Source organism: Acomys minous (assembly GCF_964271855.1).
Source record: "Acomys minous genome assembly, chromosome: 7".
NCBI classification, from domain to species: domain Eukaryota; kingdom Metazoa; phylum Chordata; class Mammalia; order Rodentia; family Muridae; genus Acomys; species Acomys minous.
The window spans coordinates 81,299,389-81,309,299 of record NC_140488.1 but is presented as its reverse complement, the minus strand read 5'-3'; positions in this window follow the sequence as shown (position 1 = coordinate 81,309,299).

The following is a 9,911-nucleotide window of genomic DNA, read 5'->3' as shown; positions in this document are numbered from 1 at the left end:
CACACACACACACACACACACACACACACACACAAACACACGTGCACGCGCGTTTAGAGCTGACCACTTGGGATTGGATAACATTGATGGCTTGTCCCTGGAGGACAGTTCTTCCCTCTCTCAGTAGCCATTAGTTTTCCATACCTCTTCATCTAGGGGTGTGGCTTTCTGAGATTTCCCCCTCATTCACATTGGTATGTCAATTGGTGTTGTCATTATTTAGGTGTTGCTTAGACAACCATATTGTTGAGATTTCATGGGTGCAGCTCCCCTGTCATATATAGAGGGCACTATCTCACAGCAGATGTCTTAATCCTCTGGCTCTTACTTTCTGTTCCCTTGTCTGAGATGTTCCCTGAACCTCCAATGGGTGGGGTTCTGTTGTACATTGAATTTTTGACCACTTATGGCTTTCTGTAATGGTTTCTGCCTGCTGCAAAAAGAAGCTTCTTTGATGAGAGGTGAGAGCTTATCTGTGGATGTAAGAATCAGTATTTAGACTGTAGTTAAGAAATTGTGAGCCGGGTGTGGTGACACATGCCTTTAATCCCAGCACTCAGGAGGCACAAGCAGGCAGATTGCTGTGAGTTTGAGGCCAGCCTGGTCTACAAAAGTGAGTCCAGGACAGCCAGGGATACACAACCCTGTCTCGAAAAAACAAAAAACAAACAAACAAAAAAGTGGCAGTAGTATGTTCTCCTCTAGGTTCCATGGCCAGTCACAAGTAGTTGGCTAAATTTACAGTACTAGGCATGAGTAACTCTTACTGGGTAAGTTTAAGTCCATTCAGGTGGATGTTGGTTAGCTCCTAGGACATATATGCCACTATTGTACCTAAATAATGTCTTTTTCTATATAATTTTACACCCTGAGTCCCAATACCTTCTTGCTTTTGAAAGCCTAGCCTCCCAGGTTACCTGGATAATCCTACTCCAGGGATTTAGGGCCTATTTGTGCAGGCCTCATCTAGGGACCTGCTCCTCTTCTGAAACATTCAAACCAAAGTTCTCCAATATATAGATAACCTCTCCTTTTGTGCACCCACAACAAAAGATTACCAAGAAAGAAATAAGGTACTCCTAAAATTCATAGCTGATAGAGGCCACAAAGTATCCAAAAAGAAAGTCCAGTTGTGCCAACAATCAGCCAAATACTTAGGGGTGGTCCTATTTAAAGGAAAGGTGAAAGCAAATGAAGACCATGTGTCACCAATATCTTCCTTCCCTTTACCAAAAGTGCTTAAACAGCAAGGGTTTTTAGGAATCACTGGATTCTATAGGCTCTTATTTCCAAGGAATTAGCTTGACCTCTCTACCAGCTAATAAAAGAAGCCAAGGCAGGAAACAAGTAACCCTGCTCTGAAGGGACAGAGGAACTTTAGGACACACAGACCCACAAAAACATGTATATTGGATGCCCTTCTCCCCAACACACATGCCCTTTTCTCCTTTCACCTCACCTCCCTACGCCTCCTCTCCTCTTACTCTCTCTCCTGTCTCCTCTGTCTGGTCTCCCTCTCCATCTCTCTCCTCCCTCTCCCGTTTTCTTTCCCCTTCTTCCCTCCTCCCCTCCCCTCTCCCCCCTTCCCTCTTCTTTCTGTCCTTTTTCTATCTCTTTCCCTCTCTCCTCTATCTTTTCAATGTCTTTCCCTATATTAGTTAGGGATACTATTATTGTGATAAAACAGCATGAATAAAAAGCAACTTGGGAGCAAAGGGTTTATTTGGCTTATACTTCCACATCATTGTTCATCACTGAAGGAAGTCAGGACAGGAACACAAACAGGGCAGAAACCTGAAGGTAGGAGTTGATGCAGATGCCATGGAAGGGTGCTGCTTATTGGCTTGTTCAGCCTGCTTTCTTTCTCCCCCCCCCCTCCCTTTTTTTTGAGACAGGGCTTCTCCATGTTGCCTTGCCTGTCCTGGACTCATTCTGTAGACCAGGCCTGCCTCTGTAACCTTAAGTGCTAGGATTGCAGGTGTGCCCCACCACTCCTGGCTTCAGCCTGCTTTCTTATAGAACCCAGGACCACAGCCCTGGATGGCACCACTCACAATGAGCTGTGCCCTCCCCAATCAACCACTAATTAAGAAAATGCTCAGCCAGGCATGGTGGCACATGCCTTTAATCCCAGCACTCAGGAGACAGAGGCAGGCGGATCGCTGTGAGTTTGAGGCCAGCCTGGTCTACAAAGGGAGTCCAGGACAGCCTTACACAGAGAAACCCTGTCTCTAAAAACCAAAAAAAAAAAAAAAAAAAAAAAAAAAAAAAACCAAAAAAAAAAAAAAAAAAGAAAAGAAAAAAGAAAAAAGAAAAAAAGAAAAAGAAAAAAAAGAAAGAAAATGTTCTACAGGCTTGCCTACAGCCTGATTTTTGTTTTTTACTTTTATTGAATGTCTGATTTACATGCCATGCACCAAAACCCCGCTCCTCCCCCCAGTAAAATAAAACAAACATAAATCTTGTCACAGAAGCTGTAGTGTATCACGCAGTATAGCCTTTTGTCCACATATGTTTACTTTCAAATGTTCATTGCTATGAGTCATGAGTCTGGTTTGAGGCCTACATTATCGTTACCTGATCCTCACACCTCATACAATCACAATGTTAGAACTGTATAATACTTGTGAGAAATTATGTTTCCAGAACAAAAGAACTGGACGCCGACACTGGATCAGACCTGACAGGATTCATTCCTCTCAGCATGCTGAATGCTGACATCCTGCATCCTCCATGTTCCAGCCTCAGGCATCTCAGTTGCTGTTACCCATCAGAACAGGACAGCTTCCAGGACAGACAGCGTTGTAGAAAGCTTCTGATCCCAATTGGTCCAGGATTTCAGACTGTCCCACACATGACTCATTTTAAACCTGGAATTTTGCAACATTTGGAAAACGGGCCACAAATGCTATCCTTGGCTTACTTAACCTTTTTCCCCAATTTTTTTGCGGGGGGAGCCCCTTCAAAAGTATTATTCACCCTAAACTGGCCTGAAGAAACCTTAAGAGAATGATGTCCCATTTCCTCTAAGGGGGTTGGATAGGTTTCTGTCTACTCTCTTGGTCTACAGATGCTTATTTTCATTGGGAGTTGGTTATAAGTATTAAGGGTCTTTTACAGAGAGGAAACTAGGGTTGATGCCGGGGCGTCTCTCTTTTCCTTTATCATTCTTTTGTAGGTAAGGAGATAGGAGCTGAAAAGAAAGAAAGGGGGATATAGAAATATAGAGGGAGGATAGAAGAAAAGGTAGATTATTGAATCTACTCCTCATCTCAAGGCCTTGTTACTCACAAATAAGGTTATTTTTAATTCAATGGTATTTAATTTTATATACTGATGCAAATCATGGTAATGTCAAAAACTAGTCTAAATTTATCACAAGAATACATACTCTAGAATAGACCCAGTTCTTTGGTGAGCTTTGCAAATGGTCTCTGGGATAGCAGTGAGCAGGAACCTGGAGTCTGGTGCCCCCTAGTGGACTACAGATAACTGAACATGAGCCATCTCGAGGATCTGAGGGAGCTGAGTAGTTGAAAACCAGAGCACCTTTCCCACTAATCCCCTAACCCACTACCTTCAGAATGTGGAAAGGAGACCTTGGGAATCACTGAGGCACAGTATGCAGGAGCACAAAGGCATCCTGTAGGCGGCCACACAGGAGGAGAAACCCAGTTTAACAGAACACTGGCTGATGCAGGCAAAATTGCTTACATCTGTAATCCCAGCATGGGGCAGGCTGAGATGACAGGAATACAAGTTTTAGGCCAGCCTGGGATCACATCCCAGCATCATATCTGGAAAAGGACCAATCCCCTCAGGAAGATATATGTTTCCCTTCCCTGACCACTATCCTCAGACAAGAGGAATTTGTAAGCAGGATCATAAGCTTTACCAAACAAGAGAGCACAAAGAGTTGTTAAGAGCCACCCAGAGCACCGATTTGAAATCAGGGAGTGGAAAACATAAAATGAGGTCACATATATAGTCAGCCAATAAATTAAGGCCCATCAACACATCAGTGGCACATGCCCAGCACAGGGCAAGGATTAAAGAAACAGATAGGAAGAGAGCTAAAATATTAGTGTACCACTTAATAGCTTTATTGCCTCAGCAATATCCCAGTCCCAGTCCCAATTTCTCCATTTGTAAATAAGTGGAAGACCTAATGTGAAGTCCAGTGTGTGCTGCAAACTCGTAATCCCAGCACATGGGACGAGGAGGCAGGAGGATCAAGAGTTCACAGTCATACTCTACATTACAAGTCTGCGTTTGAGAGTCCCATCTGGGATACACTAGACAAGCAATTCTGTTCCAAGAATGAAAGAGCAGGAGGTATGGGGGTAGCCCTAGTAGACATTTCTAATAAGAGACTAAAGGAAGCATGTAGAAAGAACCATGAGCTGCTACCCTTTTATGCATAGGTTAACACTGTTCCTGGTTCCCATGTATGCCTTTGTTTGGGAAAAGGCCTAAATAAGTGTGACAAAATATAAAACAACTAGTAAAATTGAAGTTTTTTTTAAAGCAATGGTTGGGTGTGGTGGCTCATGCTATTGGCCCAGTTATTCAGGAGGCCAAGGCAGGTGGCTTACAAGGGAGTTCCAGGCCAGCCTGTACTACAGAGTGAGATTTTGTCTCAACAACAAACAAAACAAAACAAAAACAAAACCCAAATAATCCCCTCAAAAGAAATGAGTAAGGAATGCTGACATGCTAATCATTAATCTAAACTTAGTGATCTGAGCTTCAAAGGTGAGGACCCACACAACGCCACTCATCAGAAAGAGGAAGAAGCAGAACTTGTCAGAGGGGATGAGTGTTCTCCTGACCCCAGGTTTCAGAAGCCATGTCTCAGGGGGAGATTTTCTGGCTTTCTGGCTTGGCTTATAAACAACCTCGAAGGTTTTCTTTCCTGGGGGGGGGGGGGTCCAAAGGAGTGATGTACTAACTGAGACTGTGACTACTTCTGTAGCAATTACTATCCATACTAGATCTAACTTCCTCCTATGGTATGGGATCACCTAGAGGATTTGTGGACTCTCCACTTCCACACCCATGGAAATAGTCTGCCACCCACACAGAAGCCTCAGATTGAGAACAAATCTCTGAAGCAAATAAGGGTACTTTTAGATTAAATAGCTAAATTCACAAAGTTCTTCTCTTTCCATGGCCCAATTCTGGCCACACTACTCTCCCATCAAAGGCCACAGTCGTCTTTCAGGAGCATTTATATAGGAAGGGAACAGCCTTTGCCAAAAAGTTCTTCTGGTTAGCATTCCCAGCCAACTGCTAAGGCACCTCAACTAATCTGCATATGCTAACATGGGTTCCAGGAAAGGCGTCAAAATAAGCTCCTGTCCTCCCTCACCTTTACTTTAATCCCCACATAGGTTTTGCTTTTACCATATGGTAATTATTTCCAAATCACAAGTGCAAACACTCACTCTGATTGGAAAATTAGCAGATTTCAAACTCAGGTAATTTGTCCCTAATGAGGAACTTGTTGAACTGAATTTAACAATTAACTCAAACACCCTTTGCTGCCTGCCGCTAAGGCAGGGAGTGAAAGAAGGGCAAGTCAAGGGCTCGGGTCCAGCAGGTGAAGGCTGGGATGGGGAAAGATGTGTTCATGAGGCTTAGAATCTCAGACATTTGGCTGTTCAAAGCTGTATGTGTGTATGTGTATATAATATACCCAATTTTGAATGTATATGAAAGTAGAGAGACTAATAATAAGTCTCCCTGTATCCATAATCCACCTCCCATTGCTATGGAGTGGTCTCCAGTTTCCTCAGATCTTCACTTTTGCAGCAATATTAGTTCTGGTACTCCTAAAAGAGAATTCAGCTAAGACAGAGTAAACGATCAAGCGAACGGTATAATTAGAGCAAGCAAGGAAGCAAGCACGAACTCTATGGAAAACAAGTGAGTCTAGCTGAGCAGCCAAGACCCCAGTCCTAGCAGGCTTATATGTCTCTACTACCTGTTGTCCCCGCCTCCATTGCACATCTCCCAGAGTAAGCACTTCCTGGAAAGGGGTGTGCTTTTCTTGGAAGACCATTTTACCCAGAATGCAGTCCAAATAGATGTATAAGATACAATAATATTCATAGGCGTCTAAGTACCTTTAAGGTTGTTCGAAACTTCACTAAAGGTAAAGGTAACAGTATTTTGCACCTTTTCTCTTGGAGTCTTGAAGTTGCTTAATTCTAACCTCCCTAGCAGCACGGGCCACTTTCTCCCACTGTCACTTACTTCCTGTTCTGGGGAGGTTCTAAACTGGCTTATCTGGAGTCTACCACAGCTACTTTCTTTATATCTGGATCATCAGTTAACACCACTATTGTCTTTATACTGTTTCAGGGACCTGATCAAGCCTGCCTGTTGTTCCTTAGGTCTGCTATTGTGGCAATGTAATTACTGTGGTAATGTAACATATTTAATAAAATCAGAATCAGTAAACAGATGTTGGTGCTGCTGGTCACTATTTCCTGGAGCTAACTTCCTTTTTAATGCCACCACGGATTTGCAGAAGGACCTGGAGACCTGGAAAACAGATAAACATGAGTACTGGGAGGAAAAGAAAAAAAAGGAGTACACCCTCCACCAGGCTCCCAAGCCTGCTAAAATGGTTAGGGTCCCCTTCTTGGACATTTTGCATATGACTGTGCAGAGCTTTTCAAAACATTCTCCTTTACCCTCCTTGCTCCATGTCTGGGGCCTCTTGGTTTCTCCAGCTCACAGTCCAAGTAACCATAGACTCTGAGGATTTTGAGTTCACCCAAGCATAGGACCATCACTCTTACTGTGAGCCTCAGTGATCAACTCCGGTCTCAAGATCTGGCACCCAGCTTGTGCTTGAGACTGTCTCTGTATTCTGCTTTGCTCCTCCATCCCTTCAGAATGCCAGGAACACTGCACAGCAAAAAAGCCACTAGCCACATGTGACTAAGAGACACTCAAAAGGTAGCTAGTGAAAATAAAAAGCTAAATTTAAAATTGTGTTTACCTGCAATTATTTTAAGATTGCCAAGCATGGAGGTGTGCATACCTTTAATCCAAGCAGTCAGGAAGCAGATACAGGCAGAACTTTGAGTTTGAGGCCAGGTCTACAGAGGGAGTTCCATGACAGCCAGGGCTATGAAGAGAGACCCTGTCTCAAAAAAACCAAAAATAAAATTAAAAAATTTTCCTACACCTGCAGTACCAAGGCCAGCATTCCAGTACTGCCCCGGCAAGGAATAGGGTCATCTGCCACCAAGAGCCAGTGAGGAGCAGAGCCAGCTCTCCTGCTCTCATGCCCCTGGACCCTGTTTTCCTATTTTGCCCAGTGGAGTAGTGGGCAAGAGGCAGGCCTGACTCTCAAGTTCTGGGTGGGGCCAGCTCAGAGGCAGGGGCAGCTCTGCAGAGCCCTTGGTGGTAACATGGACCACAACACAAACTGACCCAGACATGGTCCTCGTTGGCAGCAAGGGCCAGGACCTCACCATGGCCTCAGGTGGCAGCACAGGCTACTCACATCAGGCTGTTGCCTCACACCCTTGAGTTCCCAGTCCTGCCTTTCTTCATAGTGCACACACCATTCCTGCTTTGCTTTCTCTCCCATCTCTCTACATACTTGCTCCCTGTAACAGTGCCTGCCCACCCAATCACCTCCACATTGAAGCAGGCATACCTCTGGGTGGTGTTTGCCCACCTGCTGCCACATGGCAATATCTACCCTATTTTTTACTCAGGATCTCTCATTGGCCTGCAACTTGTGAAGTAACCTACATCAACTGGCCTGTGTAGCCCAGGGAGACTTGCTTGTTTTTGCACCACTGTGCCCATTTTTTCTTCTTTTTCGTGTGGTTTGTGGGATATCATGCTTGCAATGCAAACAAGCACTAAACAAACTGAGCTATTAAGCCAGCTATATATAAAGTATAAATTTTACAAAAATTTAGCATCTCAATTGAGAGAATGCCTGGAGTTAGAAGACTAGGTCTAAAAAAAGGTCTCATTGGGAATTTGTAAATATTGAAAAAATTAAAATGATAATAGTTTATATGTACTGGAAAGGATCAAGTAAATTTTATTAATTTCTCTTGTTTGTTTTTCATTTTGAAAATGTGGCTATGAGAAAAAATGTTAATTGCATATGAAGCTCAAGTTACATCCTTTGTTTTTGTGTAAGATGAGATCTCAATATCTAATCAGACTGGCCTCAAACTACTGACCTTCCTGCATCAGCCTCCCAAGTGTTGGGATTATAGTCACATGCAACCATACCAGGCTTCCAGTAAGATCTTCGTGGCCATGTACAGCTAAGGTACTCCCTTCAAGTATCTTCAAGGAATAAGCTTCAAGGAATAGTGCATAACAAGTTATTCCTTCAAATATCACAACAAGTGTTCTCAACACCCCTTGTGACAAAGGCCCACTCTGACCAGACATATCCTGCTGTACTAAGGCTACCTGGATGTTACTGGATATCCATTTGTGCTACATATTCTATGTAACCTGTTGAAGAATTCTGGGGCCACCTACATTCACATAATAACCCTTTCACTATCAACATAGTTTTTAAAAGTCCTGAAGGCATAACTTTAAAAAAAAACTAATTTTGAAAATCACATTTAAAAAAAAACCAATTTTGAAAACAGAGATGCCTTAGGGATAAAAAGCTAGCCATACTAGCATACCAAGGCAACTTCAATTCCCAAAACTCACATAAAACTCCAGGTGTTTTGGCCAACAGCTGCTATCCTGGTGCTCTCTAATATGAGATGAGAGTTGGAAACAGGAGAATCACCCTGGAGCTCAGGAGCCACTTCCACTGGAGTACACGGCACAGCAGCAGAAACTGTGAGAAACCCTGTCTCAAAAGTATAAGACATACCTATACCCACATACACCTACACACCCATACAATAAAGAAGGAAAAAAAGAAAGAAAGAAAGAAAGAATTAATTAATTTTTGGATAATGAGTAAGAATTAATCAGGAAAGAGAAGCTGGATGTGGAAGCACTCAGGAGGCAGAGGCAGGCATATCTCAGTGAGTTTCAGGCCAGCCTGATCTACATAGTGAGACCAGGACATCCAGGACCAGAGAAACCCTATCTCAAAAAAAAAAAAAAAAAAAAAAAAAAAAAAAAAAGGAGGAGGGGAGAAACTCCTGACACTAAAAGCAAATGTAACGAGTTAATATTCTCAATAGGAACCATACATCAAAGTAATAGCAAAGTGGAGATGATTCCAGGGAAATAAACAGATGCCACTAAATGGTAATTGGAAACAAAAGTGAATTTATTTACCTGTCTGACACAAAAGGGCATATCACTCAAGCAAAGCATTCTACTTATTGTACCTGAATGGACCCATTACAGAGCAAAAGGAGGAAGGCCACCAAAACTGACAGCACGCTGAGGTCAGAGCTGCTCGGCTCTGAAGGCTGAGCTTAAGTTCCTTGCAAGTGCTCACTGGGCCAGTTCACTTCTTCCAAGTGCAGGCACCCACTCCCGGTGATGTCCAGGATGCTCCAGGCAGCTCACTGTCACTCTGGTAGCAAATGTGATCAGCTTGCTTGAAGGAGGGCAAATCTTTGTTGAAGAGCACCAGCAGGACCTCAGAATAGGTTGATGTTGGCGGCCATCACGGTTACCTGTCCCTTTGCTAATCTCTTTCAGACCCCACCAACAGACAGACAGACCGACCAACTTTCCATTTCTTCTTAGGGCAAAAGGCAAACATACATGTGCACTTACAAAGGCATATTTCATGTAGGCAGATTATCCTTAAAAGTTACAAAACAATAAAACATACGCAGGAGAACAATACCCGTACATGAATGATGGCAGCACCACAACAGCCAAAAGGTGGAAACAGCCCAAACATGGCCAAACAGATCAGGCCATATGCAGGCAAG